This window comes from Sus scrofa, chromosome 3 (assembly GCF_054392235.1).
Source record: "Sus scrofa isolate SSC_HxYL_T2T_F1_AM1 chromosome 3, Sscrofa_HxYL_maternal_Yorkshire_Landrace_v2.0, whole genome shotgun sequence".
In the NCBI taxonomy this organism is placed as follows: domain Eukaryota; kingdom Metazoa; phylum Chordata; class Mammalia; order Artiodactyla; family Suidae; genus Sus; species Sus scrofa.
Genome location: NC_139385.1, coordinates 21869304 through 21888191, shown reverse-complemented (window position 1 = coordinate 21888191; position 18888 = coordinate 21869304). Strand labels below are relative to the sequence as shown.

General features: G+C 37.5%; 1 protein-coding gene and 1 pseudogene across 1 annotated transcript in view; one reads left to right on the top strand and one right to left on the bottom strand.

Moving 5' to 3' along the window:
• Nucleotides 1–2069: 2069 nt before the first annotated feature.
• The window catches only part of LOC146404461 (uncharacterized), a 34774-nt gene continuing 17955 nt past the window's right edge, over nt 2070–18888 (bottom strand). Inside the window, exons 3-4 of the mRNA XM_085016184.1 lie at nt 5504–5688; nt 2070–4919 (exon numbers count right to left, since the gene is read on the bottom strand). The gene's annotated coding sequence lies outside the window, so the exon portion shown is untranslated. The remainder of the gene's footprint in view (nt 4920–5503; nt 5689–18888) is intronic.
• LOC146404462 (protein-tyrosine sulfotransferase 2 pseudogene) lies at nt 5100–6358 on the top strand (annotated as a pseudogene).

Here is an 18888-nt window from a genome sequence, read left to right as displayed (position 1 = left end):
TCTGTTCAGTTGGTCTGTTTCCTCTTGATTCACTTTTGGCAGACTGTAAGACTCTAGAAAATTGTCCATTTCTTCCAGATTGTCAAACTTGTTGCCGTATAGTTCTTCATAGTATTCTCTTATGGTTTTTTGTATTTCTGCTGTATCCGTTGTGATTTCTCCTTTTTCATTTATAATTTTGGTGATTTGGGTTCTTTCTCTCCTCTTTTTAGTGAGTCTGGCCAGGGGGTTGTCAATTTTGTTCACCTTTTCAAAGAACCAGCTCTTGGTTTTATTAATTTTCTCTATTGTTTTTTGAGTCTCTATTTTATTGATTCCTTCTTTGATCTTTATAATTTCCTTCCTTCTGCTGACTTTAGGACTTTTTTGTTCTTCTTTTTCTAATTCATTTAGGTGGAGGGTTAAGTTGTCCATTTGAGATCTTTCTTCTTTTTGAGAAAGGCCTGTATTGCTATAAATTTCCCTCTGAGCACTGCTTTCGCAGCATCCCATAGATTTTGAGAGGTTGTGTCTTCATTATCATTTGTTTCAAGGTAGTTTTTAATTTCCTTCTTGATTTCCTCACTGACCCATTGGTTTTTTAGTAGCATGTTGTTTAGTCTCCATGTAGTAGGTTTTTTCTCTTTGCTTTTCCCATGGTTGATTTCTAATTTCATGGCATTGTGGTCAGAGAAGATACTTGAGATAATTTCTATGCTCCTAAATTTATTGAGATTCGCTTTGTGTCCCAATATGTGGTCGATTCTTGAGAATGTTCCATGAGCATTTGAGAAGAATGTGTATTCTGCTTTTTTTGGATGTAGTGTCCTGAAGATATCAATTAAGTCTAACTTTTCTATTGTTTCCTTTAGGATCTCTGTTGCTTTATTGGTTTTCTGTCTAGAGGATCTGTCCATTGATGTGAGGGGGGTATTAAGATCTCCTACTATGATTGTATTCTCATCAATATCTCCCTTTATGTCTGTTAATATTTGTTGTATGTATCTGGGTGCTCCTATACTTGGGGCATATATGTTGATGATAGTAACATCCTCTCCTTGGATGGATCCCTTAATCATTAAATAGTGTCCTTCTTTGTCTTTCTTTATGTCTTTTGTTTTAAAGTCTATTTTGTCTGATATGAGTATTGTGACTCCTGCTTTCCTGTCTTGTCTATTGGCGTGAAATATTTTTCCCCACCCTTTCACTTTCAATCTATATGTATCTTTTGTCCTAAGGTGAGTTTCTTGTAGGCAGCATATTGAAGGTTTTTGCCTTTTTATCCACTCAGCCACTCTGCGTCTTTTGATTGGGGCATTCAGTCCATTGACATTTAAGGTGATAATTGATAGATGATTATTTATTGCCATTTGAACGTCGTGTTCCAGTTGATTCTATGGTTCTCCATTCTTCCTTTCTTTTTTTTTTTTTTTTGGTTGGATGGTCTCCTGTTGTTATCTGCTTGAGTGTATTTTTTCATTTTTCTTAATGTTATATTTATGCTGATGTTTGTACCTTTGTTACATCTTTTGTTTGGTTATATTGAATAAGCATTTAATGATATAATCTAGAGATGTTGTTTATCTTCCTGAAAGCTGCATTGAACACAAACCATTCTGATGACTAAGATACTTATTTTAAAGCAAGAGGCATCCAGCATGTTAAAGTGAATGAATCTGCCAAAAATTTTATCACAGAAACCAAATGTTTGGAGTTTTCAGAAGCAACAATGGAATGCAGGCATGGGGAAATCCACTGTAGGCTAGCAATTCAGCTTTGAAAGATTTACTAATCTAGTGCATCAAATACATATTTAGAAACTGATGTTAAAACAAATGTTAACTATACTGTTGTAGTGATGATTTCAATATACACAAATATTGAATCATTATGCTGTATAATCAAAATATGCCAATTACATCACAATTAAGACAGAAAAAAGAAACTTTAGATATTTTAATAATTTTCTAAAATTTCTATTAAATGTAAAAAATAATGTTTGCATTTCCCTGAGCATTATGCTACAGGAAAGGTAAACTTACTAATTAGATTTCAAAGAAGTATAAATCATAGATAAAATGAGAAAGTCATTTAGGAACATCTGTTTATTTTAATAAGGTATATCTTTGAAACTTAGTGAGTTTAATATAATAATTAGTATATTTAAGCATTTGTCTATTTTTAGAGGAAAAACATCTCTATTGTCCAACATATCCAGACTTCTCCCAAGGAGATTATTAAGAAACATGCTAATTAATTTCATTTTAGGTGATTTTTTAAAAACCGAACTTTGTTTTTTAACATACCTGTAAATTTATATTTAGTGGGAAAAAAATAATTCAGAAACTAGTCCTGTGCATCTTCTATCCAGTTTCCTCTAATTGTTACTTGCAAAATTGTAGCATAATATTACAATCAGGACTTTTACATTTACAGTAATGAGAGAGAACTGTGCCATCACCACTAGGGCCCCTCACTGCTGCCTTTTCATAATCACATCCACTTCCTTCCTATCAGCACTCCCTCCCTTGTTCCTGATAGCCACTAACCTGTTCTAATTCTGTAATTAAGATACCGGATATTCATCAACAGTTAGTGGTATCACTTTTTTAAGCCATTCTAATAAGTGTGCAATGGCATCTGATTGTGATTTTAATTTTCATTCCTCTAATGGGTAATGATATTGAATATTTTTTCATATACTTGTCATCTCTGAGTCTCCAATGAAATGCTGCTTCATGTTTTTGTCCATATGGTAGTTGAATTGTATGCTGTTTAAATTTTTACTTTCACTTTTGAGAAAGCTTTACATCTTCTAAATATTAGCTCTTTGATGTATATGTTATGTTCCAATATTTTGTCCTGATCTGTATCTTGTCTATTCATTCCCTTAACAGGATCTTTCACAGAGGAAAAAAAATTATTTTGAGGAAGTTTAATTTATCAACATTTCCTTTTATGAATCAGGCTTTTGTGGCAAGTGTAAGAGCTCTTTGCCTAACCATAATGTTCTTATTTTTTCCTAAGTATGTTTTATAGTTTGACATTTTACATATAATTCCATGATCTATGAGGAGTTAATCATTGTATAAGATATGAGGCTTATGTTGAGGTTCATTTATTTAAATTTTTTTTAAACCTTTAAATGTTCAACTGTTCCACCACCTCTTGAAAAGACTGAAATGTCTGTCTTTCCTCAGGCATATTTTTGAAGATCTATTTCCTATTTGATTCCTTTATGCATCTATTCCTCTCACATTATCAGAGTTTTGGCTACTGCAGCTACATAGCAAGTCTTAAAAACAGATAAATCTACTTGTTACCTATAATTTTTATCAAAACTATCTTAGCTAATCTAGTTCCTTAGACTTTCTATTAAAAAATTACCAAAAAGGACCTATTTTTAGCACAGGGAATTATATTCAATATTTTATAATGACCCATAAGGTAAACGAACCTAAAAAGGAATAGCCATATATGTATGTGTAACTGAATCACTGTGCTATGCACCTGAAACCAACATAACATTGTACATCAACTATACTTCATTTTCATTTTTAAAAGTTATAATGTTGTCTATGTCTGCAAAAAAATCTTTTGAGTATTTTGACAAAAACTCTTGTGACGATTAGTTTTATGGCCAACTTGATATATATTTGTGTTATGTCTATGTATTGTGTATGTTATATACATACCTTGCAATAGTATAAAAATGAATGAAAAGTCATTTCAGTTGCAATTAAAATATATGATTTTAACATGTATCTAAGATCACATAGCTAGATAGTGGCAGAATTGCGCTTGAACTCTAGCTTTCTTTTATATCAAAATATATGTGCTTAATTTCTGTATTAGCACATATTATATCCTATATTATCTCCCTGGGGTGGACAAGATCTCATACAGAGAATAATACCCTCCACCAAATATGTTCATGTCCTAATCTCTGTAACCCATGAATATATAATTTTATATGGTAAAGGAGAATTTACACATTTAATTAAATTACGATCTTTTCTCCTCTCTTTCAGTAATGAGTGTCACTACCCATTTTGCTTAGGCATCTGCTATAAATAGTTTCCTAATAAAATCTTCAGTGAACTTCCTGCTTCCCACTCTCAACTTCCGTATATAAAATGTACCACAGATGTTTAAGAGGCGTCTTGTTCATATTTTAGCTTTTAGGAACTTTAGCAGTCCCTCTAAATACAGCATGCCTATTGCAAAGAAGAGAAACCACTGAAATCATTTTGAGTAATGGGGGTATTTATGTAAATGAATATTTGTTTAAATAAAATCCAAGCAAGAAAAGGAAAAAAAAGAGTAAGGATCAAAAGGAACTAAACTGAACATCAGAATACCAGGAATCAAGACCATTCTCAAGCAACAAGGGGCTTCGGGGCCTGTCATCTTATTTCCCTCTATCATCATTCTCTCTGAAGTGTTTGCCTTGCTCTCACTTTACTATTTGCACTGCTCTAAACCTAACTTTAACAGACCTTTTAATTTAAGTGTATGTAACTGCAGATTCCATCTTTTAGTTTAAATTATCAAAAGTTTAAGAATCTGATTGTCAATGACTTGAGTGTTTACAGTAATGTACCACCTGTGGTGCAATTAACTTTGTATATGGGTGGGGATGGGGCTAATGCATAAGAGCACAAACTTGTACATGAACTTGAGTACCAAAGTTTAACAAAAAAGGAAGGTGTGTGGATTCCATTGCGGCTCCGTGGGTTAAGAACATGACATAGTGTCCATGAGGATGCAGGTTTGATCACTGGCCTTGCTCAGTGGATTAAGGATCTGGCATTGCCACGAGCCATGAAACAGTTTGCAGAGGCGGCTTCGGGTCCAGTGTTGCCTCTGCTGTGGTGGAGACTGGCAGCTGCAGCTCTGATTAGACTCCCTAGTCCAATCTTCCATACGCTGCTGTGAAGCTATAGAAAAAAAAAAAAAAAGAAAAGAAAGGGAAGGTGTGAACGTGATAAATGTCTACTACAAAACACTAAATGAAATAAAAATAATACCTGCTACCTCCTCCTCCCCCGGCCAAGGTGGCTGGCAAGCCCGGAGTTGCTGGGCCGGCGGGGCTCCCTCTACGCTTCTCACAAGGGCTCAGCTGGTGGACCATCTTGGCAAGCAGCCACGAGGGCTAGAGTCCCAGCATGAGAGTGCTCAGGGGAGATGAGAGCCCGGCGGGCCTCCCGCCCACCTGTCACTGAAGCCTGCCCTCCACACCAGGCCCAGCATGCGCCTGTTGGTGTGGAGGGCACTGCTGGCAGCCGGCCTTGCCCTGGCCCTGGTGCTGGCCATCCAGCTAGGGCAGCAGGTGCTGGAGTGCCAGGCAGTGCTGGGGGCCCCCCAGAACCCCTGGCAGGCTATGCGGCCGGAGCAGGAGGACCTGGTGATGATGGGCACGGACTATGTGGAATACCATTGTGGCAAGGCTATGCCGCACATCTTCGTGGGGGGCGTGCCCCTGAGCTGCACTACACTGATGCACGTGATGCTGGATGCCCACCTGGAAGTGCGCTGCGGTGAGGAGACCCGCATCATCCCCCAGGCCATGCGTCAGGCCTGGTCCAAGTCCCGTGGGGAGAAGCTGCGGCTGGATGAAGCCAGCATCACGGACCAAGCGCTGGAGGCCACCATGCAGGCCTTCATCCTGGAGGTGATCGCCAAGCATGGCCAGCCGGCCGGCATCCTCTGCAACAAAGACCCATTCACCCTCAAGTCCTCTGTCTGCCTGTCACGCCTGTTCCCCAACTCTAAGTCCCTGCTGATGGTGTGAGATGGCTGGGCCTTGGTGCACTCCATGATCACCCGCAAGGTCACCATTGCTGGCTTTGACCTCAGCAGCTACCACAACTGCCCCACCAAGTGGAACAAGGCCATTGAGGTGATGTAGGCACAGTGTGTGGAGGTGGGCAAGGACAAGTGTCTGCCGGTGTACTACTAGCAGCTGGTGCTGCACCCCCGTTGCTCCCTCAAGCTCATCCTCAACTTCCTTGGCATCACCTGGAGTGATGCTGTCCTGCACTACGAGGACCTCATTGGCAAGCCCGGAGGTGTCTCCCTGTTCAAGATTGAGCAATCCACAGTCCAGGTCATCAAGCCTGTGAACCTGGAAGCTCTCATCAAGAAGACTGGCCACATCCCTGGGGACATGATGTGAGACATGGCCCAGATCACCCCCATGCTGGCTCAGCTAGGCTATGACCCCTATGCAAACCCACCCAACTACAGCAACCTTGACCCCATCGTTGTCAACAACACACACGAGGTCTTGAAAGGGGACTGTAAAACACCAGCCAATCTGAAAGGATATTTTCAGGTGAACCAGAATGGTACCTCCTCCCACCTAAGAAGTGCATGATTTCCAGATCTCTACAAATGGCTTTGTTGCCAGGAAAGAAGAAACTTTGCATTGGAATGGAAATCAGACCTCTAATCCAAGCATATTGCTTTCTATTAATGGCCAAAACAGGACTGCCCATGAAGATCATATTTGCATATGTTTGCAAAAACCAAATCCTCAAAAACTTACCTTGAAAACTTGAAACACTCTATCTTAGGACAGTCTGGAGTAGAGAACCAAGAATGTGGAAGTAGTCTGGCTTTTGAAACTTGGGTATTTTATATTCCGCCCCCCCCCCAACTTTCTTTTAAGGGATGGATTTGCCATCCTCCTTAATTTGCAGGATTGCCTCAGTGGCTTTGTTCTCTGGGACAGGGCCTGCCACCTGTTCCTCTCCTGTTGACCCTTACTTTTGAATTCAAAATATCTATATAAGAATTTAATATATGAGGTTTTCTTTGATTCCTTCTCAGCTCTACTCAGTTTCACAGAGAAAAAAAAAAAATTCAAATAAACCACACAGGGATTCAAAAAAATAATAATAATAATACCCGACCTCAAAAGCCACTGTCGTTCCTACTTTAATGATGTGTATAGTCTGTGCACTGGATTTCAATTTAAGATGTTAAATAAATGAAAGTGTCTGTTCATGTTTTCTTGCCTTTTAGGTCATCATGAGAAATTGTGCATATAAGGTTAATGTATTTAAGCCAGAATTTAACAGTATCATCTAGGGAGTGATGTGAGTTTATGACAGAAGTAATTGTATTTCTATTTGCTTTTTAGGTTTACTGGTTTAATGGTTTTATTAGTCCCTATTGGCTTAGTTATTTCATATCACTGTGATACCAAAAAGAAAATACATTAATAGAAATGAACATCTTATTCATAGGCATCCTTATAACTAAAACTTATAATCCTTAAAACTACAAAAGGTTTTAGATACATTTATTTTGTTCAACTACCTTCATTTATCAATCTATATATTGGATCATTTGGAATTCTTTTTCGGCTTAAAAGATATATGTAATAAAAGTACCAACTTTTAAAAATACACAGGCACTATTCTCATAAATCAATGGATGAAGGAGTCAGTTATAGAAATTTATAAAAAATAAAATGCTTAAGATTTTTTGAAATACCCTACTTAAGAACTTTTGATTCAAGTTAATTAACATAATTAACATATATATCTTTTTATAATTCATTTATTCTAATTTCAACACATAAAATTTCATTACATTTCTACTGAGTAAAATGAATTATAACTTTTATTTCAACATCTAACGTCTGGAATTTGAGTAAACCCAGGAATGGGAATCCTGGTTTTTTCTTCTCTGTCTTGCGACCTCACACTTGGGTTTCCATGCCCTTCTTTCTCTGTGATTAAATATTAGTATTCACCACAATACTATTGTTAGTCTGTAGATTATTCCTCACTGAGAATAACCACAATGACAACTATTTCATTTATAAATCTAAAATCTACATCTTCACTCCAAGTCCCTCTGTTGAGATCTTGAACCATACCTAACTTGCTGGAGTACATATACAATTAGGCACTGCTTCGTTATCTCTGAAACTAAGGTGCTGACATTGAACATAGAATATTTTCTCTTACTTCTGCATACAAGAGCACTGGAGGTAAGCTCTAAGACACTTCCCTTAACTCTCTCTGAAGTGGATTATTTGACACACCACTGCATCTAGCATCAAGACAGAGTTTATTTCCTCATGACCTGTGAGTATCCCTAGCATCAGCTCTCACTGGGAAATGCCTCCTCTGAAAAGAGGCATTTTATCAACTGTCACTTCTTCCTCCTGGGAAGCCCATACTTATTGACAGTTGGAGGTAAGACTATGGATATCAGCTTCTGTTCTGAAAATAGGTCATTCTAATGGGCTTTCTCAGCTCCTGCGCGCCAGGCAGGGTCCTTGGGCCTTGTTTGGAACTGTAACTTACTCCAACTTCTCTCTCTGTCCAAGCCTAATGCATCCTGCAGAGGGATGAGAAATCTGATGCTAAATGGGATTTTGGACTTGGTTCACCTGCCAACTCACTGGCAGTGAGGACCCCATCATCACTGATAGAACACAGACGGTACCTGACACAAGGAAGAAGTGCAACTGTAAGGGTTTTAGCTGTGTTAAAGTAAGATGGAATTCCAGTGGAGGGGAATGTGCTATTAGGTACAATGTGTTCAGTTTTTTAAAAAACATGGGAGAGATTGTGTACCTATAACCACTACTCTAGTGGCATTACATGGTTATTGCTGAATGTAAATAATGCATATGAAAAAAAGATAAGAAAAAACTGTGCATGATTACCCAGCAACTAAGAGCTAAATGTGAAAGCCAGAAGGCCTCCTTAGTAGCATTTAAAGAAGATCTTGTCTACTGCAGCTGTGGGCAGAGAGAAATATGCATACCAGGCTCCTAACCTATAAGAGTGGCAGATTTCCAAGAGCTTGAACTCTCAATTGAGGTAGGTCTGCTACAGCTGGGTCAGGGTATTGGTTGGGAAGGAATAGGACCTTCATACACGGAATGAGGATTTCTGGATTTATGCCTCTGAAAATCTTGAGTCCTTCAATTACTTGGAGCCCTCTGGGCCTGGAGAAGTGGACCACACACACAATTACATATTAAGGGCCACATTACCTGAAGACAATACAAAGGCTTTCCTTCGGTAGGACAAAGTAAGCCTTCACCCAGTGTATGCTCACATGTTCCCTACTTACCAGTCCAGTGACTAGGGTTAAGTAACAACATACCTTATTGTGGACATGCTCAGCCCCATTAAGAAATAAATGAACTACTCAAAATACCTGTAGCATCTCGTCAACACACACCAGCAGGAGCAAAAGAGGATTCATGAAACTACATGAAGCTGATAGAACATAAGGGTGGATAAAGGATATTTATATACAATGCATATGAACTTCTAGTTAAATTTCTGGATTCAGGTTATAACTGTGGAGTCATTCAATTTTCGATAGAATTTAAAGCAATAATGTTGAATGAGATACCATAGCCAATGCTTACAGCTAGCTACTAATTTGATGTACTACTGAGAAACATGATGATCTACAAAGCAATATTACAATTCTACTATGAACCATTAAATTGCAGAGTTTAATACTTACATACGGAGAAATTATTATAATTAAAGGAAGAAGTAAATGCCTCTCTCAGACATAAAAATTAATAATTCTCTTCTCTTGTTTAGTATTTCTCGGAAAACTAGTAATGAAATGCCTGAACTTTCAAAGTCATTTTACAAGTATGTAGTGAACATTTATACTTGTTTTCTTGTGTGCGTGTGAATTTTACACTATTTACATATGTAGTTCATAGACTATATTGTGCTTTACTTTTTCCTACACTGAGAGATGGAACATTATAGGAAAAATGCAGAACACTGCTTCTACATAATTTCATATTTAGCAAAACTTTCAAACTGGATTAATTCATCCTCAAAAATGTACAGTTAATGCAATCCTCATAATTTCATTGATTGATTTATTTCTGAGTAGTTATTTCCTTCTTTACCCTCCTTTTATTTCAGTGTACTACAGACTGGTACTGTGACTAAGGAGGAGGATTTTAGCAACAGTTTTACTGATTTCCAATTAAGAGTTATTCACTTGCAAGTGTAAAACTTAAGAAAATAAGTCAGGCTCTCTGTGCTTCAGGTTCCTTGTCTGTAAAATGAACATAACCATGGAACCTAACTTATGGATTTGTAATGATTAAATACAACCTGTAAGCTGAATAGCAAAGGGGCTGGCACATATTAAGGATTGAATAAATATGACAATTATTAGCAATTACAGAAGAAATTCTTTCATTACTTTGATAAAGACACTTTGTGTATGGCCTAGAGTCATGAACACCAACTAACACTGGTACCTAACAATTATAGAAGCTACTTATTTTTTTCTAGTGAACCTCATTTATCAGAGTTAATTATAACTAAACACCTAACCATTCTTTCTCTTATCTGCAGTCTACATATCTAATTAAAAAGCACACAAACAGGAATGTTAAAAAATAAAAGCCTAAGAATTAACTTTGGATTTCAGGGTATTTTAAATTTGTCATAGCTATATAGCATATTAAATCAAAATGGATACAGCAAAAGAAATCAGGTGAGATAATTACTAAGCAGAGTTTTTATATCATCTTTGATTGCTATCTTGTGGTCCTACAGGTCAATAGGACAGTCATTCACATTATATAAAATTGATATTTTCCATTATTTAATATTAAGATGTTTGACTAATAATATTTAGAATAATATCTTTAAGAGTAAATGTTCAAATGCCACATTTCATTAATATTTATTATTTCTAAAGCATCATTATACAAAATTAAAATTGAAAAAATAAGTGTTGAACATTTATAATTTAATAGCATAAAACATCACCAGCTTCATGGCCAGTGTGATCACTTATAGAACATGAAGAAAAAGGAGTTACACAAAAATAAGTTCTTCACTTTGCTTGAATTATTATGGTTTAGTAAATGGTCTAATTCAAAATATATTTGTTACTCTATGATTATCATTATGGGAGAATTTTTTTTTTCAGAGTCAGTAGCCTAATTTTCTCTGAAAACCCAACTGAGAAAGCAAAAATTTTAATTTGCATTCTTCATTTGATGGGAATTATGGTATAAGGTGAAAATGGAGGAAAATTTTATTATAAAAATTAAAAATGTTGTCTTTCTTTAAGTAGGATTTGGGTAGAAGAATGCTTAATAATAAATGGCTGTTTTTATTACCATTATTAAGATTATGCAGTGATTTTGTAAAAAGATGGAAATTTTACTCAAACAGTATTTTTGATGTTTTGTAAGACAATCCAATACAAATTTATTCTAAAGTAATAAAAGTAAATCTACTAAATTTAATCTAATTTGGCCAAATTAATTATGAGCGATTTTTCAATTTTTCAATAACAGCAAACTTAAAAGACAAAATCTGGTCATAATTATATAACATGGTAAATATTAATAAAAAACAATGAAATTTTCAAATTCAAACACAAACATAGATTTAAAATACAATGTCTAAGAGGCAGGATCAAGATGCTGAGGAGTAAGATAGAGCACCTTTTCCCACAAGCACATAAAAAAAAATCCTCAGGGAGTTCCCGTTGTGGCTCAGTGGTTAGCGAATCTGACTAGGAACCAGGAGGTTGCAGGTTCGATCTCTGGCCTTGCTCAGTGGGTTACACATCGGGCATTGCCATGAGCTGTGGTGTAGGTCACAGACATGGCTTGGATCCCATGTTGCTGTGGCTCTGGTGTAGGCTGGTGGCTACAGCTCTGATTGGATCCCTAGCCTGGGAACCTCCATATGCCATGGGTGTGGCCCTAGAAAAGACAAAGCACCAAAAAAATATAATAACAATAAATAAATAAATAAATATCTTTATGTAGAACAATTCATACAGAACATGCACTAAATGTTGGCAGAAGATCACACCCCTCCAAAAAGGGCAGGCAATGAACCCTTTGCAAACTGGGTAGAACAAAAGGAAAAAAAAAAGATAGAGAGAGAAGAGAAAAAACAGAGTCAGGGTGGAACTAGTGCTTCTGAGAGGGACCTATGAAAAAGGAAAGAATCCATAACCTGAAAGGCAACCTAATTGATGGGGAGATCAGCCAGGACAGAAGGGAACCTCAAAGCCTCAGAGAAAAGCACAGCCATAAGCCTGAGGAGAATGAAGTAGAGAGAAATACACAAAGGATCTGTACCACTACCCTACTGAAACACAGCCTGAGACGCTTGGGTCGGGGCTGGATGCCGAGACTTAGGCAAATGAAGGTCAGTTCCAGGGAGAGGACTAGGTTGGCAGTGTGGAGATAGCCTAAGAGGCTAGGGAGAGGTGCACTAGCAGAACACCCCAGCTGAACAAGTGAGGGAGCAGGACCGGGCCCATAGGAGAAGCAAGGCACTATTGTTGGGGAGGACAAGAGGAAGAGGGGTGGGACAACCATAGGAACATGTTTCTCTGCACATCCACAGACTCTTGAACAGAAGGGCACCTCTTGTGCAGGCTACAGGGATGGATGCAAACCACCACAGCCATCTCAAACTCTTGAGTTGGGCATGGCCTGCCACCACTCAAGGTCCCTATGGCCCCAATTACCTAAGGGGTCACCAATGCCAAAGACTCTGCAACCAAGTGACACCCATTGCCAACACCCCCCTGGGAAGGCACATGCCCTGACTTTGCCAAAGGCTCTGGGTGCTATCCCCACCTTCCTCAGGGTCACTGCTACTACCAAGAGACCTGCAATTATGAGCAGCCTATTGCACCCACCTCTCCATGGGTCCTCACTACTGGCAAAGGCGCCAGCAACAAAGTATTGCTTACAGGGGATACCCATTGTCCCACCCCTCTGGAAGCACATGCAAACCATACACCTGCAAACGCCCTATCAAGGGGTGACAGCCTACACACACTGAGGAAAGAGACATCAAGCATCCAAACAAAAATCAGCCCTCATGCCAAAAAAAAAAAAGTAAGACTTCACAAGCTACCCACAGATGTTTGAACATATAAATAGCCATCCAAGACTACAGTAGATAACTGTTTTCCCTAAACACATGGAATTAAAAAAAATCAAAATAAAGATGTACAGGAACCATTTCCAGTTAAAAGAAAGGAGAATTCCACTGAAGGAACAAACAATGAAACAGACCTCTGCAGTCTAACAGACAGTGAGTTCAAAAAGGAGATAATGAACATACTGAATGAATTAAGAACAGATATCAATAGTAACACAGATTACTGTCGAAAGGAAAAGTATAAAAACTAAAAAGAGGAGCCAAGAAAAATTAGAAAATATATTTGTAGAGAGAAAAGCTGAGTTAAAAGCATTGAACAGCAGAATAAATAATGCAGAGGAATGAGTAAGTGACTTGAAAGATAGAAAAATGGAAACCACCCAATCAGAACAGCAGACAGAAAACTCAAAGGGAAAAAAACATGAAAGCAATATATAAAGCAGGCCAATCTACACATAATAGGGATTCCAGAAGGAGAAGAAAAAAAAGGGGGGAATTGCAAATATATTTAAAAAATTATGGCTGAAAAGTTTACAAATCTAAAGGAAACTGATATACAGATATGGGAAGCACAGAGGGCCCCAAAGAGACCTACACCAAGACATATTACAATAAAATGACAAAAGTTAAAGATAAGGAAAGGATTCTAAAAGCAGCAAGTGGAAAACAAAGAGTTAATTATAAGGGAACCTCCATAAGGCTATCAGGTGTATTCTCTACAGAATGCTACAGGCCGGAAGAGAGTGGCAAGATATATTCAAATTTCTAAAATGGAAAATTTGCAGCCTAGTATACTCTACCTAGCAAAATTATCATTTAAAATACAAGGAGAAATAAAGAATTTCTCAAACAAATGAAAACTAAAAGAATACAGCAATACTAAAAATCCATTCTAAAAAAAATACTGAAAGGTCTCCTCTAAATAGAAAAGAAGTAAGAAGATACAGGATGGAGGTATATAATTGGAAAGTAATCACTTAATTAAGCCAGAATACAGATTAAAAAAAAAACTATTTGTGAAAACAATGATAAACACAAGGAACAGGAAAAGAATAAACATGAAGATGTAAAAAAGGACATCAAAATCATAAAACGTAGGGAAGAGGAGCAACTAAATCTAGACCATTTTTTGTTTAGAATCTGTTTGAGCCTATATGACTATCAAGCTAAAGCAAGGAGTTATAGGAAGGGGTTAACATATTGAAAAATAGGGCAACCAGAAATAAAAAACCAAACAATACATTCACCAAAAAAGAAAGAAAGGAAAAAGGAGAAACATAGAATCAATTGGAAAACAAAGTTTAAATGGCAATAAATATAAATATAAATAAATATATATTTATCAATAATTACCTTGATTCCCAGCAGCCGCCAGACACAGGCGGGGCCTACAGACCTGCAGCCGCTACCAGACCCTGGAGCTGGAAAAGGAGTTTCAGTGTAATCCCTATCTGACTCGTAAGCGGTGGATCGAGGTATCACATGCGCTGGGACTAACAGAGAGACAGATCAAAATCTGGTTCCAGAACCGGAGGATGAAGTGGAAAAAAAGAGAACAAAGATAAGTTCCCCAGCAGCAAATGCGAGCAGGAGGAGCTGGAGAAACAGAAACTGGAATAGGCCCCAGAGGCGGCAGATGAGGGTGATGCGCAGAAGGGCGACAAGAAGTAGGCTCCAGCTGAGACTGCCAGGGCCAGGGCCGCCCTGCATCCGCGGGTCCCCAGGCTGCGCTGCTGTCGCCTGCCCCCACCCAAGAGAGCGGGGGCAGGTGCCTGGCCTCCCACCGCAGCGCCCCCGCCATGCCAGTTCCCGCTAGTTGTAGTATCTTGAAATAGCTTGTGTGTGAGCTACCTTGGATCTCCTTCCCTTCTCTTGGGGGTCAGGGGGAAGGGGGGGGTGGAGAGAAAAAAGGATTTCAAGCAAGGACTCCCTCACCCTGCGAGGGTGAGTGGCTGTGGCCTGGCTGAGGCACCGCCCCCGCCCCATGTAAAAAGTCTCCTTGTTCAATGGTCTTTTTTTTCCTTTGAACGTCCTTCTTTGTAATGACAGAGGTACGATTTCTGCTAAGTTCTCCCAACAACATGAAACTGCCTATTCACACCGTAATTCTTTCTGTCTCCCTCTCTCTCTTTCTGTCTCTCCCTCTCTCTCACACCTCGTTCTCATTTCCCCCTCTCACCCCCTCTCCCTGCTGCCCTCCCTAGTTCGCTGGCTTTTTTCTGGCTTCTGTCTCCGCCCCCTCACCCCCAACCCTCGGCTTTGGTTTGACAATTTTGTCTTAAGTGTTTCTCAAAAGAGGTTACTTTAGTTAGCATGCCCCGCTGTGGACAATTGTTAAAAGTGTTCTTAGGTTTATTGTGAAGCGAATGTATCCTGTATCTGTGAATTGCTTTATTGCGGGGAGGGGGGCTAATTACATATTTTGTTGTTTCTGTATACTTTGTTGTCTGTGCCCGAAAAGGGCGGAAGAGTTACAATAAAGTTTACAAGCGAGAACCCCCCCAAAAAAATAATAATTACCTTAAATGTCAGTGGATTGAATGCTCCAAACAAAAGACAAAGTGTGGCATTAGAGACCCACCTTAAGGCAAAAGACGCATAAATTGAAAGTAAGGGGGTGGAAAAAGACATTTCATGAGAATGTAAATGATACAAAAGCAGGAGTCACAGTACTCATATAAGGCCGAGTAGGCTAAAACAAAGGCCGTAAAGAAAGAATGACACTATTAATGATAAAAGGATCAATTCAAGAAGAGGATATTACATTTGTGAATATATATGTCCCTAATATGTGAGCACCCAAATACAAACAACTAATATATTCATAGATATAAAAGAGAATTTGATGGGAACAAAATAATAGGATACTTTAACACTCCACTCACATCAATGAACAGATCCTCTAGACAGAAAATAAATAAGGCAACAGAGATCCTAAATGACACAACAGAACAGTTAGACTTAATCAATGTTTTCGGGATATTACATCCAAAAAAAAATCAGAATATATATATTCTTTTCAAATACACATGGAACATTCTCTAGGATTGAACACAAACCAAACTCAACAAACTTAAGAGTACAGAAATTATTTCAAACATTTTCTCTGACCACAATGGCATGAAACTAGAAATCAACCACAGGAAAATAAATGGAAAAAAACTGACTACATGGAGACTGAACAACATGCTACTAAAAGGCCAATGGGTCAAGGAGGAAATCAAAAAGGAAATTTAAAAATACCTTGAGACAAATGAAAATGAAATCATAATCATACAAAAATGTATGGGATGCTGCAAAAGCAGTTCTTAGAGGGAAGTTCATAGTGACACAGGCCTTCCTCAAAAAACAACGACAATCTTGAATAAACAATCTAAACTACCACCTAAAAGAATTAGAGGAAAAAAAAGAACAAAACAAGCCTAAAATCATTAGAAGGAAGGAAATCATAAAGATCAGAGAGGAAATCAATAAAATAGAGGTTAAAAAATCAATAGAAAAAATCAATAAAATGAAGAGCTAATATTTATATTCAATAAAACTGAATATGTAATAAAAAAACACTTCCTACAAACAATGGTCCAGGACGAGACAGCTTCACAGGTGAACTCTACCAAACATACGAAGAAAAATCTATACCCATTCTTCTTAAAATTTTCTAAAAGTCTGAAGAAAGAGGAACACTCCAAAAGACATTCTATGAATCCACCATCACCCTAATAGCAAAAACCAGACAAAGCTTCTACCAAAAAAGAAAATTATAGGCCAAAAGCTTTGATGAATATTAACACAAAAATTCTTAACAAAATTTAAGCCAACTGAATCCAAAAACACATTAAAAAAAAAAAAAAAAAAAGATAATACACCACGACCAAATGGGATTCATCCCAAGGTTACAAGGATGGGTCAACACACAGAAATCAATCAATGTAATACCATATTAACAAAAGAAACTTTAAAAAACACATGATCATCTCAACAGTTGCAGAAAAAACATTTGACAAAATTCAACTTACATTCATGATAAACCTAACAAACTAGGTATAGAGGGAACATATTTCACTAAAATAAAAGCTACCAATGACAAACCCACAGCCAATATAATACTCAATGGAGAAAAGCTGAAAGCCTTCTTGCTAAAATCTGGAACAAGACAAGGATGCCCACTCTCACTACTTTTATTCAACATAGTATTAGAAATCCTAGCCACAGCAATTCAGACAAATGAAAGAAATAAAAGGTACCCAAATTAGAAAAGAAGACGTAAAACTGTCAATATATGCAGATGATATGATACCATACATAGAAAACTGTTAAATACTCCACACTGAGTCCTACTCAAACTGATAAACTAATTCAGCAAAGTAGCAGGATACACAATTAACATTCAGAAATTGGTAGAACTTCTGTATACCAACAATGAATATTAGAAAAGGAATATATATAAAAAAAAGCTGTTATGTTTTTCCTTTTGTAGCTCAGTGGATTAAGAACCTGACTAGTATCCATAAGGATGCAGGTTCGATCCCTGGCTTCACTCAGTGTGTTAAGGATCCAGCGTTGCTGTGGCTGTGGCATAGGCTAGCAGCTGCAGCTCTGATTTGACACCTAGCCTGGGAACTTCCATATGCTGCAGGTGTAGCCATGAAAAAGGAGCAAATAAAAGAGAATAGCTTTTAAAATGGCACCCCAAAAATTAAATACCTAGGAATAAATCTGACCAAGGAAGTGAAAGACTTATATGCTGAGAACTATAAAATACTAATCAATGAAGCTAAAGAAGATTCAAAGAAATGCAAAGATATCCCATGCTCCTGTATTAGAAGAATTAATATTGTTAAAATAGTCATTCTATCAAAAGCAATTTAGAGATATGTCATCCCAATGAAATACCCATGATATTTCTTCACAGAAATAAAACAAATAATCCAAAAATTTATATGGAACCATAAAAGACCCAGAATTGCCAAAGCAATCTTGAGGAAAAAAATAAACAGAAGGTATAATGCTCCCCGATGTCAGGCAATATTACAAAGCTGTAGTAATCAAGACAGTGTACTGGTACAAAAACAGACACACAGACCAATGGAACTGAATAGAAACCCCCAACAATAAACCCAGACACCTATGGTTAATTAATCTTTGATAAAGGAGGCAAGGATGTAAAATGGGGAAAAGAGTCTCTTTGACAAATGATATTGGAAAAACTGGACAGCTGCATGTAGATCAATGAAACTAGAACACACTCTCATACCATCAACAAAAATAAACTTAAAATTGCTTAAAGACTTAAACAAAAAAACGAGACACCATAAAACTCCTGGAAGAGAACACATGCAAAATATTCTGACATAAACCACACAAATGTTTTCTTAGGTCAGTCCCCCAAGGGAATAGAAATAAAAAGAACAATAAACAAATGGGACATAATCAAACCTGCAAGACTTTGCACAGCAAAGAAAACTATGAAACAAATAAACAAACAAAAAAACAAAAATACAATGTAGGGAGTGGGAGAAAATAGTGCAGTTGATGCAGCTGACAAGGGCTTAATCAGCCAAATATACAAACGACTCATAACACTCAACACAAAAAAAAAAAAAAAAAACAAAGAACCCAACTGAAAAATGGGCAAAAGACCTAAACAGACATTTCTCCAAAGAAGACATAAGGGTGGCCAATAGGCACATGAAGAAATACAAAACACCACGAACTATTAGAGAAATGCAAATCAAGACTACAATGAAGTACCACCTCACAGAATGTCCATCATTAAAAAGCCTACAAATAACAAATGCTGGAGAAAACATTGAGAAAAGGCAACAGTCTTATACTGCTGGTGGAAATCTAATTGATATTGCCGCTATAGAAACCACTATGGAGGCGCCTCATAAAATTAAGGATAGAGTTAAGATATGGTCCAGCAATCCCACTCCTGGACATACATTAAGACAAAATTATAGTTCAA